Source organism: Tachypleus tridentatus, chromosome 8, assembly GCF_004210375.1.
Source record: "Tachypleus tridentatus isolate NWPU-2018 chromosome 8, ASM421037v1, whole genome shotgun sequence".
Classification (NCBI taxonomy): domain Eukaryota; kingdom Metazoa; phylum Arthropoda; class Merostomata; order Xiphosura; family Limulidae; genus Tachypleus; species Tachypleus tridentatus.
Window position 1 is genome coordinate 108,603,688 of NC_134832.1, and position 15,062 is coordinate 108,618,749.

At 35.5% G+C, this 15,062-nt stretch overlaps 1 protein-coding gene across 2 annotated transcripts in view; it reads right to left on the reverse strand.

Annotated features, from left to right (window-relative positions):
• LOC143223178 (uncharacterized) overlaps positions 1-15,062 on the reverse strand; it is a 54,051-nt gene that overhangs the window by 20,426 nt on the left and 18,563 nt on the right. Inside the window, exon 1 of one of the 2 annotated variants that reach the window (XM_076450756.1) lies at positions 13,098-13,191. The exons of the other annotated variant lie outside the window; for it this stretch is intronic. The gene's annotated coding sequence lies outside the window, so the exon portion shown is untranslated. Of the gene's footprint in view, positions 1-13,097; positions 13,192-15,062 lie in introns of those variants that run through there. 2 annotated transcript variants of the gene reach the window in all.

Genomic DNA, 15,062 nt, shown 5'->3' on the forward strand with positions numbered 1-15,062 from the left:
CGGATTTAGCTGTAAGGTTACGAATTTAGAATTCTAAAATCCGGGTTCATTTTCTCTCGATAAACAGTTCGCAGGTAGCCCACTTTGTTTAGTTGCGTTAAAACAAACAAATAAAGTAAAATATTTTTAGTGAGTATCATAATGAGCAAGACATGTAGTTTTCTTACGAAACAGGAATTTTACAAGGCTATTGAAAAATTATCACGATATAGTTTAAAATAAACAAACGTAAAACGACTGACCTCACGTGATTAAAAATAATTGCAGAACTTGAACTATAATTAGCATAAAATTAACCATTATTTTCAGTTTATCTAAAATTAAAACAGTCAATAAATATGTTTATTTGTATTGGTATACAAAAACAAAATCCCATAAAATATGTTGGAAAACTAAGAGTTAATAAATAAACGGTTTTAAAACAACTTAAAAAGTATCTATGATGGATGAAATTAAAGTTTCAAAGAATTACTTAAGTACCGAAATTGAGTGTTAAACTAAGCGGGAAATACAAACCTGTAACCAGAATATCTTAACTATATTCTCGGAACTTGGATTAGAAAATCGTAATGAACTAAATAGTCAAAAGTTGTACTGGAAAACCTAAATTAATTATATGGCTCGAATTTGTTTATTTTGAATAGTGGTACTGAATGTAACATTATAACGCCCTCAGGGCTGAAAGGGCAAACATATTTGATGTGTTAAGGACTCGAACCGATAGATCTCAGATTAGAAGTCAAACGCCCTAACCAGCTGGCCATGCTGGGTCTTCCTAATTTACCTAGAAAAGTATTAGTTAACTGTGTACTCCACACTCCGAACTTCTGAAAGTCGTAATCAGTTATAAAGTCCAAACTTGCACCAGAAAATCTTAATTAATTATATACTGCGAACTTGTATAAAAAACGTAATTAACCTTATACAACGTACTGGTATCGAAAAGTCTTACGGATAAGATGCAGTTTTTCTTTAGAATTTATTAAACAATGGAAGTGAATGAATATCAGGATTTTAATACTTAATTTGGATGTATTGTTAAAACAGAGACTTTGTCCAAATAAAACACTTTGTAAAACATATCGATCAATTTCAGTACAATACATCTGTTCTTCATGGTTTTTGTTTGTTTGGTCCCGATTTTGTACAGACCTACACAATTCGTACAGACTTCCCTAATTTTGAATTGATATATATAAGGAAAGCAGTTAGTCAATAGCATTCACTGCCAATTTTTCGATTATTCATGTTTGACCAAATTGGCCCGCCTTGACCAGGTAGCTAGGACACTCTAGTCGCAGTCTGCAGTTTGCGGGTTAGAATCCCCGTCACATGCATCATGCTCACCACTTCAGAAATGGGAGCATTATAATGTTCGGTCAATCCTACTATTTGTTAGTAAAAGAGTAGCCCAAAAATTATCGATGGGTGATGACGACTAGCTGCCTTCCCTCTAATCCTACGATGCTAAATAAGGGACGCCTAACATAGATATACTTCATGGTTTGCATGGAATTCAAAACAAACCAAACTGATTAAACAATGGTATCTGGTCGTCGTGGCTCTGCACGAGCCTGCATCTCAAAGCGCGGAGCACGTTTCAGCGGCTTTTGTTTGTTTGTTTGGGAATTTTGCACAAAGCTACTCGAGGGCTATCTGTGCTAGCCGTCCCTAATTTAGCAGTGTAAGACTAGAGGGAAGGCAGCTAGTCATCACCACCACCGCCAACTCTTGGCTACTCTTTTACCAACGAATAGTGGATTGACCGTCACATTATACACCCCCACGGCTGGGAGGGCGAGCATGTTTAGCGCGACGCGGGCGCGAACCCGCGACTCTCAGATTACGAGTCGCACGCCTTACGCGCTTGGCCATGCCAGGCCGTTTCAGCGGCAAGAACACAAATAATGGTTCCTCAGGTTAACAGCCTTATGACGTAAATACTGGGCCACTCACAAGCCAGCTTTATAGAAATTGATAAAGTATACATTATGTAGTATAAATGTTGAATCTGAAATGATATCTGCTAATGTAACCTTATACATACTAAAACCGTTGTAAATAAACCAAAACATGAAACTAATACAATCACAGAAAAAGTAAATATAAGTTTGCAAAGCTGAAAAATAAAGAAAATCCAGTAATGTTTTAGTTGTTACGTTTGTATTTGTGTTTTCTTATAGCAAAGCCACATCGGGCTGTCTGCTGAGCCCACCGAGGGGAATCGAACCTCTGATTTCAGCGTTGTAAATCAGTAAAATTACCGATGTACTAGCGGGGGGCCAGTTGTTATGTTATCTACAATATTTCCCTATAAAAGAGCAAAACCAAAACAAAACTTTAAAAAAATGTACAAAACGTATGCGATGTTTTGTGTACTGGATTAAAACGTAGAATTAAGAACTAAACGCTCACCAGAAGTAATAAATTTTGTTGCATAAAATAAAATAAGCAGACTTAGACATTTATTTTCAGAATGGCACAGAGCTTCAAAGGAGGTCAGAATTCGATCGTTGGTGTATTATGTTTAGAAAAGGTGACGTGGTTCATTACTAACTTGTCAAGTAACACAACTTTCCTTTGTTGTTTAGAGCAAGAACAGAACTACATAACGAGGTACCTGTCTATTACGGGAATCGAAACCTGGTTGCTAGCGTTGTAAGTTGGGTGACATACTGCTGTGCCACTGGGGGAGTATTGTAACACCAGTGGATCAGTTTAAACTAAATTTAAAAACGCTGCAGTACACACTCAAATGAAGATGTCTGTTAATTACTATTATCACTTTATCGCATTAAATACTGTTATAAGTTTAAATGAACACCGGTAATAAATATCTGGTTTTATTTTTCGACAAGTCATAGTTTTATATATGCTATAATTATTCATTGGTTTGGAAAATTCCCAACTGAAAAAATTCTCTCGTAAGTAATAATTTCATTCTTTTGTCATTTTTTAAAAAAATTGTTTAATTAACTTACTTTTTTTTTTGTTTTGGAATTTCGCACAAAGCTACTCGAGGGCCATCTGTGCTAGCCGTCCCTAATTTAGCAGTGTAAGACTAGATGGAAGGCAGCTAGTCATCACCACCCACCGCCAACTCTTGGGCTACTCTTTTACCAACGAATAGTGGGATTGACCGTCACATTATACACCCCCACGGCTGGGAGGGCGAGCATGTTTAGTGCGACGCGGGCGCGAACCCGCGACCCTCGGATTACGAGTCGCACGCCTTACGCGTTAGGCCATGCCGGGCCGTTAAATCTTACCTTGATTTCTTTCATCACAACTCTTTTTTTTTTTTTTACCGAAAACCGTAATTGATGACAACTGATTTGAAACCTACTACTACTTTTCACTGGTGATTCATTTTCACTCAGAGTATACTTCTCATTGAAACATCATTAAGAGTATTCTTACTCATAATAATTTAATCTTTTTTGAGCTGAAATAAGTTGTTTAGTGTTTTGCTCATCAAATATCTCGTAAGATACGCGTGTCTCACTTTGCTATGCATACATTTTACAGTGTTGTAGAAATTAGAATGCTTCCTGGTGGCTCAGTGATAAGTCTGAGAATTTACAACGTTAGAAATCTGGTTTCTATACCCTCAATGGACACAGCAGAGAGCCCGTTGTGGCTCTGTAATAAAAAAAACACACACACCTGTTAAGCGTGTGATAAGAATGCTCGGGCTGAATTCCCACATATTCGATCACGAAAGTGAGAGCAGTTATAGAAAAGCATCCTGCATCATACTCATTTACCCAGCATTAAAATGATATAAAAACTTCATTTCTTTTAAAGGATGCTCTTTTGAAACAAGCTCTTTAAAGTGTTCAAAGGAAACGATGTGAAGAAAAGGTTCTAAATGAGGAAGTAAAATTATCACATATGAAACATATCTTTAAAATAATAAAGAAAAATAGCTGGAGATGTAACATATCTTTAGATAATCACATTGTTGATAATTCCAAACAGACTGTGAGCCCACTAAAGAAAAACAAATATCACAACCTTAAACGATCGCATGCATAAGCCCATCAGAAATTTTAAAAAATACTGCATGAAACAATGAAATTATTAACGAACATTACTATGAAATACATAACTTACCATTCACTATTTCAAGGTGTCGGCGTTATGATAAACTCACGATAAGTACTGGTCTCGGGTAAAGTACACATTTTCTCTATTTTGTTTTACAAACTGTTTGCGTATGGTTAATAAGATGTATAGACTTATAGTAGAAAAACTTAGTTTTCTTCTTTAACCATTTATAAAAATGAAAACAAAACACCCGATCATAAGTCGTGCATCTCTGTTCATGAATGAAACTCGTGGTGCGTTGTGTAGTGCATTTTTCATTCGTGTTTCTTGTGAGATCTCACTTTGTGGCAAATTTTTGTAAGTCACTGCAGGTCACGATGTGTTGCTTTAAGAAATGTACATGATATACCATGTGTGTGGTGTCTTATGTGGACAATCAAACAAACCATGAAATATTATATGTATATTTATTTATAAAGGTTTAATCATTATCTTTTATACTACAAGACAAAATTGATAAAAATAAGAATTGAAGAAATCATAAACGTGTTTAATCTAAACACAAGTATTACTTTTGGACGTATTGGTTTTCGCTAATATTATTTGAAACAATTATTTCGATACCATGTTGATGATTTTAGCAAAGTTAAAGAAGCTTATCTGGTTTAAACTGGAGAGGACGAAATATTCTTCAGTTAAATCACAGAACAATGTGATGACATTAAAAAGAAAGTTTACTGTCAGTCCTAATCTTTGATTTCAGAATGCGAAGTACAGATACTGCGGAGAGTGTCACAACATAGATATAGAAGAACATTAAAATATGTTTAATTAAAAGCGGTTTAAGCTCAACAGCTAACTGATTGGCACCTAAATAAAGGGCGTTTACGTGATTTCTTACCACTGCTCTTAGTTGAAACAGAAAAATAAGTGGCAACACGTGGTTGCTGTCAGACCAAAGAAAGAGACCCCCCGCCTTCTAGCTTAATGTGGTCGGCAGGGGACGTTAAGGTGTTCACAATAACCGCCCTGGATTGGCCTGTCAGCTTCTAGATTAATATCAGACACCAATTATTTACGTGTTATTTCTCAGAGAACTAGAAGTGTCGTCCCCAACTACACTGTAAAAATCTGTTGTTTGTTAACGAACAGAGCAATTGTTATTTCTAGCATATAATTATAGGTAAAAACTGTACATGTAATTATATTTTGAAGCTTCTGCAGCATAAGGATGTTACCTTGAAAGAAAGGCAGGTTTTACTTTTATATCCTGTGACTTTCTCTTGATTCAATTAGTTCAGTCTTTCTTTTTTATTTAAGACTCCTTTACTTTCATGCTAGTAAAAATTACGCCATTAAATTCAAAAGTTTAAAGAAAATCATGTAAAGTAAAACCTCCTGTAACGACATTCTAATTTACTGAGATATTTTAAATAGATTAACGTACCTGTAGATTGGGCTGCCCGTAACTGAATTAATAACTGTTTTTTTTTTTTAAAGCAGTACTGTCTATACTTACTTGCTTGTATTCAGTAGCCTAACTAAAGAAAGAAAGAGAAGTGAAGAGACCGTTGAAGACAGTAAGTACGAAAATAAAAAATAACAAATGATGGTACTGATGAGTGGGGCATAAAGTATGATTAAAATTACCAAATAACGACGAACTAGAATACATAATAACCGTACAATAGGTATTAATAGTTGTACATGTTGTGACTGCTATATTATTAATAACAATTAAATAAGATAACAATTGTGATACACAGGTTTAACGTGCACGATTATACGAACATTTTCCAGCAATAACTGTTTTCTTGTGAAATTTGAGTTGGAAAAGCTTGATATACCTTTGCGTGTTTGGATTTATCTTTGTCCAAATGTTTGTTTTCTTTATAGCAAATCCACATTGTGCTATCTGCTGAGCCCACCGAGGGGAATCAAACCCCTGATTTTAGCGTTACAAATCCGTAGAGTTTCCGCTGCGCTAGCGGGGGGGAACTTTGTCCAAAGTGATTACTTTGTGTCAATATAATCCCAAATTACCTATAAATAAATTATACTGAAAGACTTATTCAAGAAATCCGTTTATGTGAACAATAATTTTGAATTTTTGTTCTATTATATATATTCTAGAAATGTATAAAATGTACGAAAAAGCAGCGGTACTAATATTAACTAAATTATCACTACTCTTAATATGTTTCTAGTCTAATCTAATGTATAATCTAAGTCTGTATATAAAATAGTATTTAACAGTAACGATGTGCATAAAAATCAACATTCTTGTATATTACAGTTATTCATACAGGACACTATATAAAATAGTATTTAACAGTAACGATGTGCATAAAAATCAACATTCTTGTATATTACAGTACAGTTAAAATAGTATTTAACATTGTGCATAAAATCAACATTCTTGTATACAGGACACTATATAAAATAGTATTTAACAGTAACGATGTGCATAAAATCAACATTCTTGTGTATTACAGTTATTCATACAGGACACAAGGGCTAGAGATATACTGGCGAGAGAACAATCGATCATATAAATACTTGTTCACGTGTTTAGATTTGACTTTGTTTTATAAAATAAACATTGTGGTTATTTAGATGCCGCATCCAATTTCTTTCTTTTGATAAAGGTTCAGTTTCAGACAGAGAAAATACAGTGTTGCTCTTTAATACGGTATTATACAGGGTGTTCGGAAAGTCACTGCGCACTTATATATTTATTAACAGACATGTTTCAATATAGAATACAGGAGGTAAATATGAATGGCAGTTATAAAAAATGTTGAAAGTGACCCTCATTGGCATCAATACAGACTTGAATTCTTCTTATTTTGTTTCTAAACACTGCTATCAGTTGCTGGCTTGAAATAGACTTAATAAAATATGATTACAAAACTGCACAGTGACTTTCCGAATACTCTGTAGAATCCTCCTGTTTTTGAGGTTTCTAAGGCTACTATTAAAATAAAATCAGGATAATTAAGATACCACATTATTATAACTACTTCAAAAACAAAAACAACCATTATATTTTTTCCAGGTCCCATACTTTCGTTAGCTCATCTTTATAAAATCAGCCATGTAATTTCATATAGGAATGAATCGTTCAGCTCTTGTTCTGTATATGTATAATTGTCTTACACAGTTTTGTTTATGTTGCCTTTTTAAAATAATTCATGCAGTTTAAAGCTTTTTAAGTTGCCCTTAAAGAGTGGATAAGCCTCAGAAAAGACATCTTAATAATTCTCTCATGTGAAGATCTACTAGGCTAATAGAAACTTGCCAATAACAGTAGACTGCTGTGAATTAGGTACAAGTTTCTGAAAGTATCGCCGACAGACCCTTAAAATGTTTCCCAGCCAATGTTACTGTTGCTCGAACTCCTGGACAAGGAGAATGACCATCGAAAATACAAGATAACTGCTACCTACCACTTCTGAATTGTCGTAACCTCAAGGTAACATCTCTGAGATTGAATCAGATGTTAAAATCGTAATTAGCCGTTGTTTCAGAGTATCAACGGCTAGAAACAGGGCTATCCTATAAGTACCCATTGAGGTACATTCAGCTCATTACAGGAAACAATAAAACTCTTTTGCAATAATGCCGATATCACATCGAGAGAACCAAGGATCATGTGAAGCAATATTCTTTTATACAGATGAAGCGCACTTCACTTTATTTGAAGAGAATCTGGAACAAGGTGAAATTCCGTTTCTATACAAAAACATGATATATGTGACGATGGTGGAAGTACGGAGTTGGAATAAATAAATATTCATGAACGTACCGATATTAATACTATACATTATAGGGATGACTCAACATGCAAACTGATGACATAGTTTGTCTCTGGCATTAGTACAATGAACAATAACGCCCGCTTTACTTTTAAAATTTGTTGAACCATTTCTTAAGGTAGAATTGATTGACCGAACGGAATGACCTTTACGCCCACTAGACTTAATTTCTATTGAGTTTGTACGAGACACTTACGCCACATTCTACCAAGTGACTCCACTTCAAGCATTATAAAACTGTTTTGAATGCCGCTCTTTCAGAGGAGTGGCCGAAGATACCTCAGAACCTCATCAAAATCTACTTTCCCTGATGTCTGACTTCCATTAAAATGAATTAAGAGAGAGTGAATAACGTACCTAAAGCAGAAGTGTCGGAAATATATTCAATTCAGCATCATACGGAATTTATTATAGAATGGTAATCTTTTAATTTCCTTTCAGAATAAAGATTTTTTACTTGTATAACGAGAAAGTAATATTTTCTATTTCGTAATGGAATACCAACATTATTATTTCATCTTTTTGAAGTTCTATACTTTATTAGAACGAATAGAAGTTTAATTGTTTGAATAAAACTTATATTAAACGTATGTGATTATATATATATAATTATTTTTGTTCAAATTACTTACATTTTTGTTCCACTCTCATCTGCTGCTGTCTTCAGATAGGTTAAAAAAAAGACAATTTCTATAGGGGTATTGGCAGTGATTTGAATCTGAGCTTTATATAAAAGGATTAGTATTTTGTTATCTACCTGTCCACATTCTGCCTTGTTAGAATGTTAAGTAACTATCTTATTTGAATGTTTCCACAGTATGTTTGTTGCTTTCTGAATTTCACGCAAAACAGGTCTATTTGTGCTAGCTGTCCTTAATTTAGCAGTGTAAGACTAGAGGGAAGGCAGCTAGTCATCATCACCCACCGCAAGGAGTAGTAGGAATAACCGTCACTTTTTAACGCCCCAATGGCTGAAAGGGCTAGCATGTTCGGTGTGACTGGGATTCGAACCCGCGATCCTCAGATTACGAGTAGAGTGCCTTTAACCACTTGGCCATGCCAGGTCCTCGATACAGCATGTTATCAAGGTGGATGTAGAAGGGTTCATTTATAAAACATAACCCCCGCTACCTGTGTATGTACAGCCATGTGAAAAAGTTAGGACACCCTATGAAAGCCTCTGTATTTTTGAAACATTTTTGGATATATAGATATTTCAACAATACTGAGAGATTATAGGAATATAATTAAACAATTAAAACTGAAGAAAAGACTTTTCAAGATCTTCTTTAAATGTAATTCTACAAAAATGCATATTCTAATTGAGGAAAAAGTTAGGACACCCTACCCCCTAATAGCTAGTGTTACCCCCTTTGGCTGAAATAACTGCAGTGAGACGCTTCTTGTAGCCATCTACCAGTCTCCGACATCGGTCTGAAGAAAGTTTGCCCCACTCCTCAATGCAGAATTCTTTCAGCTGTGAGATGTTTGAGGGGTTTCTTGCATGTACAGCCCGTTTCAAGTCACCCCACAGCATCTCAGTGGGATTAAGACCTGGGCTTTGACTCGGCCATTCCAAAACTCTCCATTTCTTAGTTTTCAGCCAGTTCTTGGTGGATTTACTGGTATGTTTCGGGTCATTGTCGTGTTGCAGGATCCAGTTCCGCTTCAGCTTTAATTTTCGTACAGATGGTCTCACATGATCCTCAAGCACCCTCTGATACACAATAGAATTCATGGTAGATTCTATGATTGTGAGCTGTCCAGGTCCTGCTGCAGCAAAGCAGCCCCAAACCATGACACTTCCACCTCCATGCTTCACAGATGGTATGAGGTTCTTTTCCTGGAATGCTGTATTTGGTTTACGCCAAACATGTCCTCTGTTCTGGTGTCCAAATAATTCAAATTTGGACTCATCTATCTAAAACACATTATTCCAGAAGTCCTGGTCTTTGTCTACATTCTCTCTGGCAAACCTCAGTCTGGCCTTGATGTTTCTCTTAGAGAGCAAAGGTTTCCTCCTTGCACACCTCCCATGCAAGTTAAACTTGTGCAGTCTCTTTCTGATTGTAGAGGCGTGCACTTTCACATCAACAGTAGCCAGAGCCTGCTGTAGGTCCCGTGATGACATATCAGGGTGTTTGGAGACCTCTTTTAGCATCTTGCGGTCTGCTCTCAGGGTGAACTTGCTTGGACGATCAGACCTGGGCATGTCGGCAGTTGTTTTGAAAGCCGACTTGTTGACTATTTTCCGGACAGTGGAATGGCTGATTTTAAAATCCTCTGGGATCTTTTTAAATCCCTTACCAGACTCATAAGCTGCTACAAATTTCTTTCTGAAGGCCTCAGATAGCTCTTTTGCTCTCACTTTCACTTCAACAGTCAGGAGCACACCAAACTAAATGTCTGAGGTTTAAATAGGGCAAGCCTCATTCAAAATGCTGAGTAACGATCTTCTAATCATGTGCACCTGGTGTGATACACCTGTGTGTGAGTTGAGCCATTTTAAGTGGGAATAAATGTGGGGGTGTCCTAACTTTTTCCTCAGTTAGAATATGCATTTTTGTAGAATTACATTTATAGAAGGTCTTGAAAAGTCTTTTCTTCAGTTTTAATTCTTTAGTTATATTCCTATAATCTCTCAGTATTGTTAAAATTGAGATTAAATATCTATATATCCAAAAATGTTATAAAAATACACAGGCTTTCATAGGGTGTCTTAACTTTTTCACATGACTATGTGTTTGTCAGGAGGGATTCTCGAAAAAGGTTGAATGAATTTGGACGAAAGTGAGTATATAATTGGAATTTGTCCCAAATTAAAAAATGATTAGTTTTGGAGGGTCAGGGAAATTTAAAACTCTATATCTGTTAAAACGGGGACCGATTTTTCACACCATTTGTGCTCTATAACTCAGTCAAAAACGATTGGATTTTGGTGAAATTCTGTGGCCTTATGTAGCATACTATTCCTTATTGTTCTGCCAAAAATAATATGCGTCCATTTATAACGACAGACATATCCGTATATTCTGAGAGCCGCATATAATCAACGAAGTGGAGATTATCGCCCTCCTGTGTGCTTACCTCGTATGTTCTGTACGATTTTATCTTATTATTTTACTTTTATTACAGTTTATTGTATGATCTCTGGCGTGATGGGCTGTTGCAAACAGATCGGTATTACAGAGTCTTGTATGTGAAGTAGTCTCATGAACTCTAGCTTTTTGTTGTCTTTTTTCTTAATTGTATTGAATTTTACACTCATAAGGTATATTGTATTTGTTTGTTTTTTCTGGGATTCGCGCATAGTTACACGAGGACTATCTGCGTTAGCCGTCCCTAAGTTAGCAATATAAAACAAGAGAGAAGACAGCTAGTCATCACCAGACATCGTCAACTCTTGGACCACTCTTTTACTAACGAATAGTAGGATTGATCGTCACACTATAACGTCCCCACGACTGAAAGGGCGAGCATGTTTGGTGTGGTGGGGATTCGAACCCACCACCCTCAAATTGTTAGTCGAATGTCTTAACCTCCTGGCCATGCTGGGCCGAGAGAGATGTTGTAAAATTTTTTTTTCCTCTCTCTAATGGGACTAGTGTGCACTAACTTCGATTATGTTGTGACTTAAGAAATCTATTCCGACTTTACTCTGTTTAGTCCATATGTGACTGTAAGAAAATACAACAATAACAAGACAGATATAAGATATCATGTTCAGCTGCACAACACTACAATAATGTTTGCCAAACAAAGAGTAATCCTCGACTAGCTTTGCGCAACATTCAGAACAAATATCTCAAGGCTGCTCATCATTAGTCCTTGTTAAGAACTAAAAATGATTCCAATGTAAGACTACATCACACTCTTCCAGGCATGTTCTAGTATACTCGTTATATTCGGATAACCTAACTTTTCATGTTCCTTCGCACGAGTTAACAGTGATTGTAGTATAACCATGCTGACAGCAAGAACAGATAAATTTATAAACAAAATTTGATGATTTAATTGAAGGATTACGATCTGTAAACTTGAAAAATACTGTAGGCAGCCGTCAGATTTGAAAATACGTCTCAACCGTATTTGAGAATCCACCAAATGACCTACAATTCGTAAGTGCTTTTGTACATTCAGAGAATATGATAAGTGTATGATAACGAGTAATTGGGAAGTTTGTACATTCATGATTTCATGATATTTTACTTGTTCAAATAGATCGTAACAATTTAAACGACAACTTGTACACGAAGAACATTTTATGCATAAGAATTATTTGATATTATTAAATTCTTTAGGCACGTATAATCAATATTTTAATAAAATTTTCTTTTATACATAGTTATTGTAAAGCTTATGTAGTTAAAGTAAAATGCAAGTGAACATTTGAAGTTATCATTGTGTTTAATCAAGGTATCCAAAAATAAGAGTTTCTTATCTCAGTGACATTTTATATTGTAAGTCTGCTGTTTCATGGTAAACGTTTGTAACGGTGGTGAATGTATCATCTACTTACCCACGGTAATATTTCATACAATCATTTTTTGTTTCAAAAGATTAGAGATGTTAATAAGCAACGTTACGTAATGCAAATAAAAACTGAAAGGTCAATGAGGTATTAAAATGTTAAAATACATAGTTTATTCTAAAAAAAAATATTTTGATTCCATTGTATATATTAGGAAAAGAAAGCAATAGTCATCAATCTAGAAGAACCTAGATGCTAAAATAGTACTTACTTCAATATTGAAGTGAATCTGTATATTTGTTTTGTATTTATGGTAAAGCAACTAAGGCTATTTGTCGCTTGTCGTCCCTATTTGGAACAATAAATATATATATATAATTGTTTGTTTGTTTCTTGAATTTTGCACAAAGCTACTCGAGGGCTATCTGTGCTAGCTGTCCCTAATTTAGCAGTGTAAGACTAGAGGGAAGGCAGCTAGTCATCACCACCCACCGCTAACTCTTGGGCTACTCTTTTACAAACGAAAAGTGGGATTGACCGTCACATTATAACGCCCCCACGGCTGGGAGGGCGAGCATGTTTGGCGCGATTCGGGCGCGAACCCGCGACCTTTGGATTACAAGTCGCACGCTTAACGCGCTTGGCCATGCTAGGTCCTATATATATATCTATATATATAATATACTGGCTAGAGCGAAGGCAGCGAATTAACACCCTTTATCCATGTTAAGGGATAGACTATCAGTTTTATAACTCACCCACAACTTAAAGTGCAGGAAATGTTTTCTGGTTTTCGCACAAGTTCGAACCTGGGTCGGTAGCTCCGAAATTCACTGCTCTACCGCATAGCCAACTCGTACACTAGAATGAATGTACTTGATATTATTTGCATCGTTTCTAGGCTTATTTAGAGGATGTTAGTTTTCGGAGGTGTGTACATCAGATGGCATCTTACTCTCGTTTCTGCTATGAACATTCATGTCTGAGGATATAATTTTAGAAATCATGACACTTTCAACGTTTTTTTTTTTTTTCAGTCTATATGCCTAGAGTGATTTAAACTCGTGGCGCCACTAGAAAATTGGCTACATTCCCTTAGAGACCCATTAAGTACAAATGTCGGCAGAAGACTTGCGAGTTTTTATATTAGAACCAATGTAAGGGTCAACCTTTCGTAACGATGTAGTGATGAGGACGATTTTGAAGGAAGATCTTCTAAGAAAGACCGGATGCTATAAATTCATAATTAACCTCCAACATGCACACACAATGTTACCATTGTATAATCAGCTCTGATGCTGCTGGCTGCTTGGAACTAGCCCTCACAATGGATAACAAGTACGACTTTATTAATTAAGTTTTTTGTGTTTTTTTTGCGAAATCATTCATTGGATTTAATTAAGTAGGAATGTTTGTTATACATAGTGATGCATATAATAATTTAACATACATTTAATTACTAGTTTATTTCAAATGCTTATGTTGGCAAAACTAATAAATAAAAGCACTTAAAATGTGAAAAAAATACAAGTGTTTTTTGAAAGATTTATTTCCTTTCAACAAGGTAATTTTGAAAATTTGGATAAGTTATTTAGAAATACAATCCAAAACTCAAACTCAAACGATGTGAAAATCATTCACCTGCAAAGAAGAATGAAACAGATATCATTCAACCTTTTAGCGTGTAGAACAGTAGAGTTAAAACCAAAATTCGTAATGTCAGAAATATAAAGGTTATACAAGCTATCATTGAGTTATTTAGATCTTAAGCATCTACGAACAAAGTATGATGTACACAATATATTATTCAGTGAGCTTACACATAGCCGATCTTATAAGAAAGAACAACCATTAGGGAGAAACTTTTCGTCGCAGACATGACTTATAATACTATTACTTGCAGTGGAAACGAGTAACGGTTAGTTTTAGTACCTGCTGCTACCTCTTTTATCATCTCTTGTCAGTCAAATGTCCCCTGTTAGTCACCCTTCAAGGGGGCTCTTTTCTTTCGACTGCTCATTCGTTTTGAAGCACATTTTCAGTTCATTAGGATCTTTGAGAGAAAAAGTACCAAAAAAACTTGTCTTCAATCCTAAGAACTGGCAGACGCATGTTAAGTTTAACCTCGCCGAACTTCAGTTTTATAAGTTTTTCAAAGTTGTAAACTCACATTTCACTCGCAGTTATGCAAGGGTTTCACTACAAGTGTAAATCATTAATACATTTCTGAACATAACTTTGTACAAAGTCACAATTAACCAAATCTTCATACAACGTTTTATTACTTGCTATTCTAACACTTTTGAGAATTAAAACATAACCAAGATATTTATTTTAGGAAGGTAAGTTAAATCATTAGTATACACATATGTATATACAAATTGAATTTGACTTCTCTCAGAAATAGTCCTAACCCGGATGAAAATAAGATATTAAGTGTCATCGGTTTATTGGTTAATTTATCAACATAGAGATTCTAAAAATGTTTCAGAAATATTTATACTCAAAATGTCGACTACCTGTCAGGTCTCTTCAAATTATCCCGGTCACACCAAACATGCTCGCCCTTTCAGCCGCGGGGGCGTTATAATGTGACGGTCAATCCCACTATTCGTTGGTAAAAGAGTAGCCCAAGAGTTGGCGGTGGGTAGTGATAACTAGCTGCCTTCCCTGTAGTCTTACATTCCTAAATTAGGGACGGCTAGCGCAGATAGCCCTCGAGT